General features: G+C 38.0%; 1 pseudogene; it reads right to left on the bottom strand.

Annotated features, from left to right (window-relative positions):
* Positions 1–6,038: 6,038 nt before the first annotated feature.
* LOC116535859 lies at positions 6,039–13,719 on the bottom strand (annotated as a pseudogene).
* Between the last annotated feature and the right edge of the window lie 397 nt (positions 13,720–14,116).

The raw sequence follows: 14,116 nt of genomic DNA, 5'->3' as shown, positions 1-14,116 counted from the left end.
CTGCTGTCACTATCTTATGCAATAACTCTGTAAAATACTTCTTGAATTCCTTTATAAAGTACTCCAGGAATGTAAACTCTTAGTACATCATTAGATATTTATTTTTAAAGTTTTAATTTATTTATTATACTTTAAGTTCTGGGGTACATGTGCAGATCGCGCAGGTTTGTTAAATAGGTGTACACCTGCCATGGTGGTGGTTTGCTGCATCCGTTGCCCTGTCATCTACATTAGGTATTTCTCCTAATGCTATCCCTCCCCAATCTCCCCACCCCCTGCTATTCCTCCCTTAGACCCTATCCAAAGAAGACATTTATGCAGCCAACAAACATATGAAAAAAAACCTCATTATCACTGTCATTAGAGAAATGCAAATCAAAACCGCATTGAGATACCACCTCGTGCCAGTTAGAAAGGCAATCATTAAAAAATCAGGAGACAACAGATGCTGGAGAGGATGTGGAGAAATAGGAACACTTTTACACTGTTGGTGGGAGTGTAAAGTGATTCAACCATTGTGGAAGACATTGTGGCAATTCCTCAAGTTTCTAGAAATATAAATACCATTCGATATTTATTGAAACTATTATGAGCCAAATACTCTTCTAGGCTGTAGGGATAGGGAGACAACCAAACAATCTCAGCTCTCAGGGAGATTAAGCTCCACAGTGGGGTCTACAGATGGGCCCCAAATTAAAAGCAAAGCAGAACAAAATTCATGTTAGTGAAAGAAGGGGGCAGGCACATTATCTTCCTACTATGTGCCAGGCTTTCTGCCAGATCACTAGTAAACAGTGGACTGGCATCTGTCTGACTTCAGAGCGTATTTTTTTTAAAGGCAAGTATGGTGGATAAAAACTCAGTTGAATAAGACTGCTAGATGTTTCACTTCAGCCAGCTGTGCAAAGCCTTGGATTTGCTGCCTCCCAAGCCAGCTCCTAAAACACTATTTCCTGTTGTTTCAAAGAAAAATGGAAAGTAAACAACCTCAAGACTTTAGTCATCAGCCACCAATGAGCAGGATTTTCTGCCCTGGATACAGTTACTTAACCAATGGCATTTTTGTTAGTGGAATTTTGAGGGTGGGGTGGGGAGAGAAAAGAGTCAAAGGGTAATTAAAGTGACTTACATTTCTCTTTTTTCCTGTCATAATCTTGAGGATTTGCATTCTCTAACAAATCAAATTCAGTTTGAGTTTTAACCTTCTTACATGAAAAGCCAGGTTTAAAAATAGCTGTTCACGCTCTGATGATTGTAAACAAACATTGGAGTATGGAGTCGAATGAAGGGCAACAGACATTACGTATCCCTGCAGGAATGTGGAATTTAATACAAACGGAGGAACTTTTATACATATGTGCTATGTCTTCATTCTGTGTTGCCAGAAGGGTTCTTTGGGGAAAGAATCATCATAAAATGTTAGAGCTGAAAAGGGCTTTAGAAATCATGTTGGCTCACTGACTTATTTTAGAAATGAGGGAACTGAGACTAAGAGAAAGGAAGTGGTTGCATATCTAGTTAGTGGCAGAGACAGGGACAGAATTAGTTGTCCAGGATCTCTAGTGCTATTTTAAAAATATGGAACATTCATTCATCTACCTGTGAGCATGTTTTCTGATTAATTGAAGTACACATAGGATGGGTCAGTGCAATGGGTTTGGGATCAGGGAAACCTGAATTTAAATCTCAGTTCTGTCATTTGCCATATGGTGAATTTGAAAAACAAAAATTGATTAAGTTTTCTAAGCCTCGCCATTGCACTCCAGCCTGGGCAACACAGCGAGAGACTGGGGGGAAAAAAAAAACGTTTTCTAAGCCTCAATTTAGTTTTCTGGGAAAAAAGAATGTAGCATCTTCTACAGTATATTGTGTTATTGGAATGATTAAATGGGATATATAAGCAAATCTCTTAGCTCACAGTGGTGTTTAATCAACGCCCTTTTCGTTCTTTACTCTTTTCCTTTTCTCTTTATTCAGGATGTTTTACATACCTTTTCACATTTCTAGTCCTTCAGCAGATCTATTGCTACTTTCTGAGAAAAGTACTGCTGCCTTTGACAATGGGGACCAGAGGTTATTTTAAATCCAACTTAGTTGCTCTCATTTTTGGGTACCTGCTACATTCCAGACGCTTCATGGTCATTATTTCTTACTTTTATAACATCATTGGCACCTTAGGGATGATGAAAATTATCTTCAGAGAGAATAATTAACAATTGGAAGATACTACAGCTTGAGGTCAAGTCCTCAAAGTCTGAGCTCATCTTTGTGCTATACTCTCTCACCAAGGGTATGACTACAATGTATTTATTTTTTAAAACTTAAAATTATAAAAAAATAAAAAATACCATCTTACCTAGCCATCAGGTAGTACCTGATGCATGATAGCTCAAAAAATATTTGTTGAAGGAATGAATAACAATAATGGCTCATATCATATGGTCAGAGTAGAAAAATTCTGGGAAAAGTTTAGAGGTAGAAAAAATATTTATATTGGAGTTGGGGTGCAGAATTCAAATCACAGCTCTGCCATATATCAGCTGTATGGCATAGGAAAGGGTATTTAAATTATCTCTGCTCCCAATTCTTCACTTACAGTGGGTTAATAATAATAATTATAACAATAAAAAACATAGAAACAATGTGACATTGAATGAATGAAAGATGATACGTGCAGTTTTCTTAACAAAGTGCCAGCAATAAGTGTGACTCATGTATGTGACTACCTTGCTCTCTGCAAGCTTGGCCTGTGGACACTAGTTCACACTTCTTGCAATGACTGCATGGAAGAGAAGCACTCCAGATTCTCCCCTGAGATGTCAGTCTTGATTTGACCGCCACCTGCTCTAGTTAAAAACTCAGGTAAAATTTTGACATTGGGTATTGAAACTTTGAGGAATTCATTCATGCTTGTTTCCCTGATGTTTTCTAGACATGTTATTTTTAATTCAAGTCACCAGCTCCATGTTCCTTGGGCTTCTGGTGGAATTGCCTTGATAGACCAATAAGGGAGATTTTACAAGGACACTTGGAAATGCCCTTTTATGGGGTAGAGTGAGGGTTACTATGGAGGACATAATTTACTATGTCACTCAAACCCCTTCTATGATGACCATCCTGTTTGATAAATTAATCTCAGAATTTAAAGCCATAAAACAACAACAAAAAGAAATTGTTTCTCCCACCGAATCCTCACAGGTATGATTTCTAGACAGTAAGTCATATGATCCATCTTTTTTTCCCTCTATTTTCCCTGTTTTTCAGGAATATCAGAACTAAATATTGAGCATAAATATTGTATCTTCCCCAAAGAACTCTCTGAATACAGTTTCTTTCTCACTGCTCTTATACCCTGTAAAATATATTATTTTTGTTTTATTTGAAAGTTTTCAATCTGACTGATTTTATTACAAGCTGCCTCAAGCAACTTGTCAGATATACAACAGTTAAGATGCAATTAATGTCTATATCTATCTATCTATCTATCTATCTATCTCTACCTATTTATAGGTAGATTTATACCTACCTACCTATAGATAGGTAGATAGGTAAAAAATAGCCATTTCATCATTCTGGAACCTGAGATACCAAATATGAGGTAGAAAATGTAAAATTGCAAAGATTCCAAAAATAACTGCAATGAAAGAAGCACTGCTAAAATTTAAGTGGAGAGTAAAAAAGATCACAGATTTTTCTGTAAGTACTCATTAAGATAAAGGTATTATAATTACTAAGACTACTAATAACAGTATTACCACATGCTCATATATTCTGTCAGTTTGCTTGCTATGAAATTTGTTCATAAAAATTAGCTCCTTGCTTTTCTCTTACCTAGCCATTTTACCCAGCTATTTCTAAGAGGCAGGAAAAGGAAAGAAAGCTGGAATAAATGTAAGTGCTCTGAGATCAGAGATGGAGCCTGTCCTGGGCACCCTTATGACTCTCCACCCAGGGTGGCACCTGATGCATGGTAGGTGCTCAAAAATATTTGTTGAAGGAATGAATAACAATGATGGCTCACATTACGTATATGGCTATTATATAGCAGACATTGTACACGTGGATTTACAAAGATTATCATATTTAACCCTCACAATAATCTTATGAGTAGAAAATCACAAGACTATGATTACTTTTTAGAGATGAAGAAATTGAAGCACAGAGAGGATAAACAACTTGATGTTAGTGGATCACGGAGAGTTCACATGCTTAGCCAGGGGTGAAGAAGTAAATAAATGAATAAACAACCTCTGTGGAAAACAGTATGGAGACTTCTCAAAGAACTGAAAATAGAACTACCATTAGATTCAGTAATCCCACTACTGAGGATCTACAAGGAAAAGAAATCATATCATGAAAAAGACACCTGCATGTGTATTTTATTGTAGCATTATTCAAAATGGCAGATATGGAATCAACCTAACTGTCCACCAATGGATGATTAAAGAGAATGTGTTTTATATATATACAATGGAATTCTATTCAGCCATAAGAGTAGTGAAATCATGTCTTTTGTAGCAACATGAAAAGAGCTGGATGCCATTATCTTAAAAGTGAAGCAACTCAGAAACAGAATGTCAAATACTGCTGTGTTCTCAGTGTGGAAGATAAATCATGTGTACACATGGATGTAGTATGTGGAATGATAATGATAGACACTGGGGACTCAGAAGGGTTGGGGAAGACAGGCAGGGGAAGGGTGATGAGAAATTACTTAAGGGGTACAGTGTATATTGTGCAAGGGATGGTTACACTAAAAGCCAAGACTTCACCACTACACAATATATGCATGCAACAAAATTGCACTTGTACCCCTTAAATTTATACAAAAAAGAATGCATTTCCTTTGTGACACTAGGTGCAGACTGATTGAGAACATAGAACAGCTTGAGTTAACTAAATAATACCAGTTATAAAGAGTTAGGTAATATATGCAGTCCCCAAGTTAATAACAGGAGGACCCAGTGTTGGAAATTTCCATAAGCAGTGGTGTTCCTGGAGGTGTCAGAAATAAAAATGAAGTTGTCGATAAAAGCTGATGTGTTAAATTTCACTCAACAGCCTGGATTTGTACGTATCTGCTATACATGCAGCAATTTTTACCTTTGGGTTTCTTCTGTGCAATATTTTTCAAGTATATTTTTTTCTTCTCTTGTCCACTGCACCAACTCTGTGAAACTAGATAATTTTAGAGAAGGCCAAAATTTATTTCGGTGGTTATGAATCTTGTATAATTCATTTATTCAGGGGCCAGCAAAAGACATTAAAATTTAAGGGACTGATATAAAAATGAGTATAATTGTGCCTGGTTTGTGATTCCTTTCTATTCTGCAGCTCTGTTTCAGTTTAACTGCCACTTAACTTTGTCCTGCTTTATTGGAGCTCTGAATACTGATCACTGCAGCTTGTAGGCTTACAATGGAACAGCCACTATACAAATACTGCACAGCCTCAATGTCATCTTTCTGTGCTATGCAGAAAACAAAGTGTCATTTAGAAAAGGAGGGGTAATTCAGAGTCTCATGGTCCTGACTGCTGTTTGGGGACATTGTTTGCAGGGAACAAATGGAACTCATTGCAACCCTGCAAGTACTACCATCTCAGTCACCTTGCTTTAGTGCTTCTCTTGTCAGTAACCCAACAGAACATATTGTGTAAAAACATTTCCTACTCTTTCAGATCTCCAAGTTATCCGGGAAGACTTTTGTCTATTGCTTTTATAAATGGCAGGCTGGCTCATGAGCAAATTGTCTTGGGGGAAAGCAACTGACAGCATGGAAGCCTCCTAGATCACTTGCTCTATTAAATGAGATAACATATGTGAAAGTACCTAGCACAGAGCTTGGCAGAGCAGGGAGTGGAATTAGTAGTGGGATGGATGGGGAGACATCTTTGAAGCTTCATAGCATTAAGCACAAAGATGAACAGCTTCTCACTGAACCGTGCAGACCTTCCCTGTAATGATACGTGCTCAAAGTTCCATGACAATTTCGATTTGCAGCAAGGTGACAGGGTTAAAACCTCAGCTCTATTGACCTTTAATTTATAAGGAGGGCTGGTGCCATTTCTCCTGTCATCTTTTTCTGATACTAGAAAAAGAGTCACATATGAAATCAGAAGCTTTCTCTAACATCAAGACACAAAACTGATTTGTCTTTTCCACAATGTAGTTTCCTAAAGTGATCCGGGATTCCTTCAGGTCCCTCAACTGTGTGCAGGGAGGTGATTTTTTTTTTTTTTTTTTTTGCCATTTTCCAGAAAAAGGTTCTCTATGGTGCTAATGAGGTGCTCAATCTGTTCACTCTGTCCTCTCTTGGTAACAAATGAAGGTAACCATAGCCACCAGTGGGCAGATGGGAAGCTTCCCAGGCTTAGTCTGTTATTAACTGGTGAAGGTGCCAAGCAGGAACTTTCATAGAAAAGCTGGCATGACAAATTATATAGAACACAAGTTCTGGAGTCAGAAAAAGCTAAATTAAGCAATTTAATTCCTATATAGTAGGTGCTGCTTGGCACCTTGCCCAGCTCCCTTTAGGGGAGGTGCAGATGCCCATTCTGCAGTTCACATGACTTCTGGTTGCTAACAGTTCACAGGAACACACCTTTGCACTCTGTTGAGGCAAACCACCTTCTCTGGAAATTTCTGAAATGTAATTCACTCTTCCTGGGTTTGGAGGTTTACAGGAGCTTGCAACTAATAACTAACTGATTTGGGGGTTCAAAATGCCTCATATGGGTTGGCTGTGTCCCCACCCAAATCTCGTCTTGAATTGTAGCTCCCATAATTCCCATGTGGTTTGGGAGGGACCCTTTGGGAGACAGTTGAATCATGGAGGCAATTTTCCCCATATTGTTCTCATGATAGTGAATAAGTCTCATGAAACCTGATGGTTTTATAACGGGTTTTCTCTTTCATTTGGCTCTCATTCTTTCTTGCCTGCTGCCATGTAAGATGTGCCTTTTGCCTTCTGCCATGATTATGAGGCCTCCCCAGCCATGTGGAAATGAGTCCATTAAACCTCTTTTTCATTATAAATTACCCAATTTCAGCTATGTCTGTATCAGCAGCATGAAAATGGACTAATACAATGTGAAGTCCCTTGCTTTTAGGTGGGACAACTCTGTGATGTCATTCATACTTCAAAGCTCCCCATCAGGTCAGGCTGAGGTGATACTTCCCCTGAACTCACCTCTTTGCCTGACTTTTCCCCTTGAGACTCCTGACAGCACTTCCCATATCAGTTGAAATCCCCATCTCATACTCTGCTTCTAGGGAACCTGAAAGAGACAGTTTGTAAACCGCGTGCTGTAAGACAGCTACTGAAAGATTGCTGGTTTCCCTCTCCTTCCACTCTCTTCTCAAGCAACTGTTTCTGAATACTAGATTCATTTTGCCAGTGTAAAAATTACTATAAAATAAAGTTAAAGTATGCCTAAGTATATAAAGGGCACTTTAAAAAAGTAAAAAGGCAGGCCACAAATTCTGTAAAATTATTTACCATACAAATAATAAAAGATTTATGTACAATATAAAGAACTACAAGAAAAGAAAACCCAATAAAAAAGGATATGGTCCATTGATTCTCAGAGGAGGAAACTGGAATGGCTAATGCATATATAAGCAATGTTTAATCCTGGTAGGAAAAAATGAGATTTGAATCCATTCCACAGGCAGAATTAAAACATCTAATAATATTAGCACTGGCAAAAATGTGAAGCAATGTAAACGCTTCATACTTACAGGTGGGGATGTCCATTGGTACCATCATTTTGGATAGTTGTTTCTCAGTATTTGCTAAGCTTCAGTATATGCATATTTTATAATTCATCAATTATATTTCCAAGAATTTACCACACATATTTGTCATACATATACAAGAATTTTTCTGGCAACATTATTCTTTAAAGTCAAACGAAGAGGCTAACACAGCTTAGAAACAATCTTAATGTTCATTGTTAGGAAATGAATAAAGCAATTTTAATGTATTGGTGGAATAAATACCACAAAGCTCTAAAAATGATTGAATTGAAAATATACGTATCACTATGGAAAACTGGAAAACACAATGTTTAGGAAATAATACAAATTGTAGAATGATAAATTGTTATGATCCCATTCAATATTTTTTCAACTCAAAAGTTACATTTATTTTTAAATGCATGCTCACAAATATTATAAAAGTAAACTAATACAGACTTCAAAGTGAATATTAATTTTACAAGATACTAACTGGGAAAAATATGGAAGGGTCATTGGGTCAGTGTTGGGAGAGATGTGATTTCAAATGTTTTGGTAATGTTTTGTTCTTTAGCATATTACCATTCTGAAGCTAGTATAGACAAATTTTAAAGTGTTCTTTATCTGTAAGAATGTAAGAATTTATTATTTTTCTTTAAGCTTTTTCTCTATGTTTGAAAGATTTTATTAAAAAATAGTATGAAATTTCCTAGGTCTATTTGAGAAGGACAGAATTACAGCAATGCTAGCTCATCCTATACTCCTGAGTCAGGTTTTGCTTGGCTCAGTCCCCCACCTGTCTATAGCCTCTCCAAATTTCATAAGTCCTGGGTCAAATCCCACTTCTTCCATAGAACTTTCTGGATCATGACAGACAGCTTTGAATCCTTTTATGAGGGCCACAGTGGTATTTACCCCCTTTGAACAATGACTTGATTGTGATTTGATATTTGCCTATGTATTGTCATCTTTAGTGCTTTAAGTGTTTAAATAACTGTCTCACATGTTTCTTAGCCTGGAGGAAGTCTGTAACTTCTATGTTTCTCATAAAATTGTCTCACGAATACCTTCCTATATTTATCATAAACTATACTTAGCATAAATTTTACTCAAGAAATTAATTTTTAGTAATTTTAGTATTAAACACTAACTCTGGGCCAGTTACTCCGTTTGAAACCACGAGTAGAATAAAAATTGAGGGCAGGCATATTTTACTTGTATCTACAATCGTTCCTGATTTCAGTCTCTGCTTGCCTGTTGGTGTATAGGAATGCTAGTGATTTTTGCACATGGATTTTATAGCCTAAGACTTTGCTGAAGTTGCTTATTAGCTTAAGAAGCTTTGGGCTGAGATGATGGGGGTTTCTAGATATAGAATCATGTCATCTGCAAACAAAGATAATTTGAATTCCTCTCTACCTATTCGAATATCTTAATTTTTTCATCTTGATTGATTGCCCTGGCCAGGACTTCCAAGACTATGTTGAATAGGAGTGGTGAGAGAGGGCATCCATGTCTTGTGCCAGTTTTCAAGCATAGATGTAATAGATATCAAATAACATTAAACATTTTAAATAAATCTCCTGTACCACAGATTACTTTCTGATAGTTGAGGAATGAAAATTCCCTTCCACAGTCTGCCTTTTCCATATCCTATAACATATGTTTTCTCCTATTGTAAGTATGCAAATAATTTTGCTGTTAAGCCAAATAGTGTGGAATAAACATGTCTCCTCACTTATATAACCTTCTGTTCTTCCCTGGTCACTGACTCTCTCTGATCCTGTATCATTTTCCCACATTGCCTTGGTTTTCCTATGGTCCTAGTTTGATATATATATATCATATATCATGTATGTATATATGTATGTATACATGTATATGTGTATATACACATTTGTATGTATTTGTATGTGTATATTTATATATATATGTGTGTGTGTGTGTATACTTCTTTTCTGAAAGCCAGAACATTTCTACTATAAGCCTACTCATAAGCTCAAGATGTCAATTAAACAATGTTCTCAAGACTTCTCTCCCTAAGCCCTTGTTTTTATAGTAGAATTTGGATTATTTCTCCTTAGGCTAGCTACAGAGATACCTTCCTAAGATTTCTCTACACTTCCAACCTGTGTGGGATCTCCTGTTTTGTGGATCCCACATCTTTCTTTTCCTGCTTGTGTTTACCTGAGTACTCCTACATCTCACTGAGTTTCTTTAATATAATTATTTTGAATTACTTTTTAGACAGTTCATGTTTTTTTTTTTTCTTTGGGATTTGCTACTGGAGAATTATTTTGTTCCTTTGGAGGTGTCGCCTCTTCTTTTTTTGTTATTCGTGTGTCCTTACATTCAGAGCTGTGAATGTAGTGTAACAGTTGCTTCTTCCAGTTTTATGGATTGGCTTTTGTAGGAACTTTTTCCTGTAGATGTATCTGTAGTATTGGTGGGGTAGGATGTTTTGGCATTGATTCTGGTTGGGCACAGTAGTATCATCTCTGTATGATTTATTCACTGTCTGTAAGTTTCTCAGTGGCTTCAGTTGTACATGGGGCTGGTTGCTGGGGAAGAGGACACCAGATGACTGGTCCTTGGGCACCAGTGGTGTTGGTAGAGGGCCAGCCTTCTGGTCCTTGGCTTCTTGGGCATCATATTTGGGAGCCAGTGGTAGGTCTGGATGGGCCAGCCCTTGGGCCTCCTGGAGACATGGTGGGGTTTCAGCAGCAGGCTGGGCATGCAGGTACTTGGGCCCCCAGGGAGCCTGTGTAGTGTTGGCAATGGCGACAATGGCCCCAGAACAACCATTGGGCCTGAGTCACAGGTGGTGGCATTGGGCTGGAAAGGTCAGTTTCAGAGCCTCCCAGAAGGTGCATGTGGGTGCCAGTGTCAGACAGGGTGGGCCTGTTCTTGTGCTTCTGATTGGCGTGTGTAAGTGCCAGTGGCAGCAGGCAGAGTGGACTTATCTCTAGGCTGTAGGTCAGCACATGCAGGTGGTAGCTGTGGGCAGGACAGGCCTGTCCTCTGGTCCCTGGAAGGCATGTGTGGGTGCTAGCAGTGGTAGGCAGGCAAATCAGTCCCCAGGACCCCAGATGACATATGTAAATGCTAATGGCGATGGTGGTGGTAGTGGTTGAGGTGGGTCTATCCTAAGGTCCCCAGAGGGCATGTGCGAGCACTGTCAGTGGTGAATGGGGCAGGTCGATTCCCAGGTCCCCAGGACCTGAATTATTTATTATGGCTAGATATTAATTTTGAAGAGCTCCTTATTGTTCTCAGAGTGTTTTCTTTTTAGTGGCAAGCTGTTTCTGTTTCAAGGAACCAATATATTCTATGATTTCTTTCCAGAAATCTATTAGATTTCTATTAGAGTCTATTTAGACTTTCAGTTAATTATCTATTTAAATCATCTTGCCCAGCCCTACTTTTGCCTGATGGTCCAGAGTTCAGAGTGATCCTCTTTGGTTCAGTTATCAGCCTCTGGTCTTCCTTAGCTTAAGATGGGGGGTCCTGTAGGTTCCACCACACTATATTAGGTCTTTCTTCCAGTTTTCCTGTATTTAGAACATAACTAAAAAATCCAGGCATTTTATCATCCCTGATGCTTGCGAATGTTGAACCAGGAATTTTGCAGGCCAAACTGGCCCACTTATTGGTAGTATTTCTATCTATATACATTTAGGTTGTAACTTTCTCTAACCTGCAGAGTCAGATAGTATCTGGCTCCTCTACTCACCTTCACTTTTTCTACATCTTAGCTGAAATTGCTGATATGTTGTTGTTTCCTCTCTTAATAATTTGTCATGTATTCCTTTGCTTTCATTTTGTCTGGGTTTTGTGAGAAATGAGGGATGTTTGTAGTCTATCGATCAGTTTTGACCTGAAGTCCCCCTCAGCAATGTAACTTTTTTGATTTACTTTTTAAGGCAAAGGAGATCACACAAGGATTTTTGAAGGCCAGGAATGCTTTAGACTCTTTGTTCTCCTGAACTGCTGAACTGTCCCTCTAAATCAGCCTTTAGGAGCCAGTTGGTTTGTCCAAGTCATCTTGAATAAACAAGACTTTTCACAATGTAGACTCTGAGGCAAGGCCAATGTTTGGGTATGTGACCTGTGCAGTATTGCAGGGCACTGCTCTCAGAACGTTCTGTTGTCTCTGTCTTGAAACTTCAGTTTTTTTAGCAAAATGTCCCATTTTGTTTTGCTCATGGCCTCACAAATTATACAATTGGCCAGTTGGCCCTAATCTGAAGTGTAAAATTATGATGTTTAAATATAATTTGTAGGCTCATGAAGTCCCAGGGCTCTCCAGCTTAAGTTTTCCTTCTCCAAATTCCTCGCCTGTAGCCGTGTAACTGCTGACTCATTCCCTCCCTTTCTTCTCTCCCTTCCTCCCTCCATCCCTCCCTCCTTCTCATTCTCTTTCTTAAAATAAATATATATATATCATATAAAAATATATATTTTTTACTTTCCAATGTTTAGGTTCAAGGGGTGCATGTGCAGGTTTGTTACATGAGTAAATTGCATGTCACAGGGCTTGGTGTACAGATAATTTTGTCATCCAGATAACCAGCATAATACCTAGTATTTTTTTAAGAGTAGTTTTTCAATGTTCATTTTTAAGGATGGGTAGTTCACAGTCTTTTTAGCAATTTCTTTCCTTTCTAGATCTACCTCATTGATAGAAAGTTCTGTCTTATCTCAATATGAAATATTTATCCTTCATTTAATCTGTGTTCATTCTGTTTTATATAAAAAATTTGGCAAATTATATGCGACAAACAAATATGTATTTTTGTTTTTATTCTAAAAGATGTATACATCATGACAATGTTGGAAAGTATTGAAAAGCATAAAATATAATTTCTTTATTGAGAATAACCATTTTAAACCTATTGGCATATTTATTTTCTGTTTTTTTGTATGCACAGCTAGTAATAATAACAATGATAGGGGTAGTATCTGCTTTATTTAGTGCTTTTAATGTGCTGGGGATTGCAGTAACTGCTTTAAAGGAATTATTGCACTCAGTAGACAGACAAATACAATTAGAGAGAAATGGGTTATTTTGCATAAATGTGAAGTTTTTAATGTATATGCATTTCTTTGCTTCTGTTCCACTGAATATTATATTTCAGCATTTTTCAAAAATAAGAAATTATTTTAAATTTGTTTTAATTTTATTTTTTATAATTTCAACTTTCACTTTAGATTCAAGGGGTACATGTGTAGGTTATTACATGAGTGTATTGTGTGATGCTGGGGTTTGGGGTACCATCGTCTAGGTATAAGCGTAGTACCCAACAGCTTTTCAACCCTTACCCCCCTCTCTTCTTCCCTCTTCTCTTCCTCCCATTATCTGTTGTTGTCATCTTTGTGCACATGAGTACCCAATGTTTAGATCCCATTTATAAGTGAGAAGATGTAAAATTTTGGTTTCTGTTCCTGCATTAATTCAATTAGGATACTGGTCTCCAGCTGCATCCATGTTGCTCCAAAAACATGATTTTGTTCTTTTTGGTTTTTTGGAAGGAAGATACCAGTTTTATTTAAACACAAAACGTGCACATAAGCTGTCCACTCATTTTCTTCGCCGAGCAACCTGGCATTGGGGTTGGTGACTCTGATGGCCAGCTGGGCAGCCCTTTCCACGATGGCTTTGCGGTTCTTGGAGGAAACATTGTGAGCTATCTCAGCACAGTAAGATTTGTTGCACATCAGCAGCACTTCCAGCCCCTTGACGTGGACCAGGAACTTCCAGAAGCCACTGGGCAGCATGTGCTTTGTTTTCTTGTTGCCCCCGTAACCAATGTTAGGCATCAAGATCTGGCCCTTGAACCTTCTGCGAACCCTGTTGTCAATACCTCTGGGTTTCTGTCAGTTACGCCTAATTATGACATATCGGTCTAACTGGTGCCAGATCAAATTCTTGGTTCTCTTTTTGACGATCTTGGGTTTCACAGAGGTCTTCGGGCAGCCATGATGCCGAGGAGGAGATCACTGCTACCTCTGTAGGCAGCGCCGAGGAAGAGAGAGCGATTTTGTTCTTTTTCACAGCTGTATATATGTACCATGTTTTCTTTTTATTCAGTCCACCATTGATGGGCACGTAGGTTGATTCCATGTCTTTGCTATTGAGAATCATGTTGCAATAAACAGACAAGTGCAAGTGTCTTTTTGGTAAAATTATTGCTTTTCTTTTGGATATATGCCCAGTAATGAGATTTCTGGATCAATTGATAGTTCTAAGTTCTTTGAGACCTCTTTAACCTGTTTCTACAGTGGCTGAACTAATTTACATTTCCACCAAAAGTGTGTGTTTCATTTTCTCTGCAGCCTTGCCAGCGTGGATTTTTTTTTTTTTTGGCTTTTTAATAA

Source organism: Sapajus apella, unplaced genomic scaffold (genome assembly GCF_009761245.1).
Source record: "Sapajus apella isolate SASKATOON/1434 unplaced genomic scaffold, GSC_monkey_1.0 scaffold3, whole genome shotgun sequence".
In the NCBI taxonomy this organism is placed as follows: domain Eukaryota; kingdom Metazoa; phylum Chordata; class Mammalia; order Primates; family Cebidae; genus Sapajus; species Sapajus apella.
The sequence above is the reverse complement of the archived record's forward strand: the minus strand, read 5'-3'. Positions and strand labels throughout refer to the sequence as shown.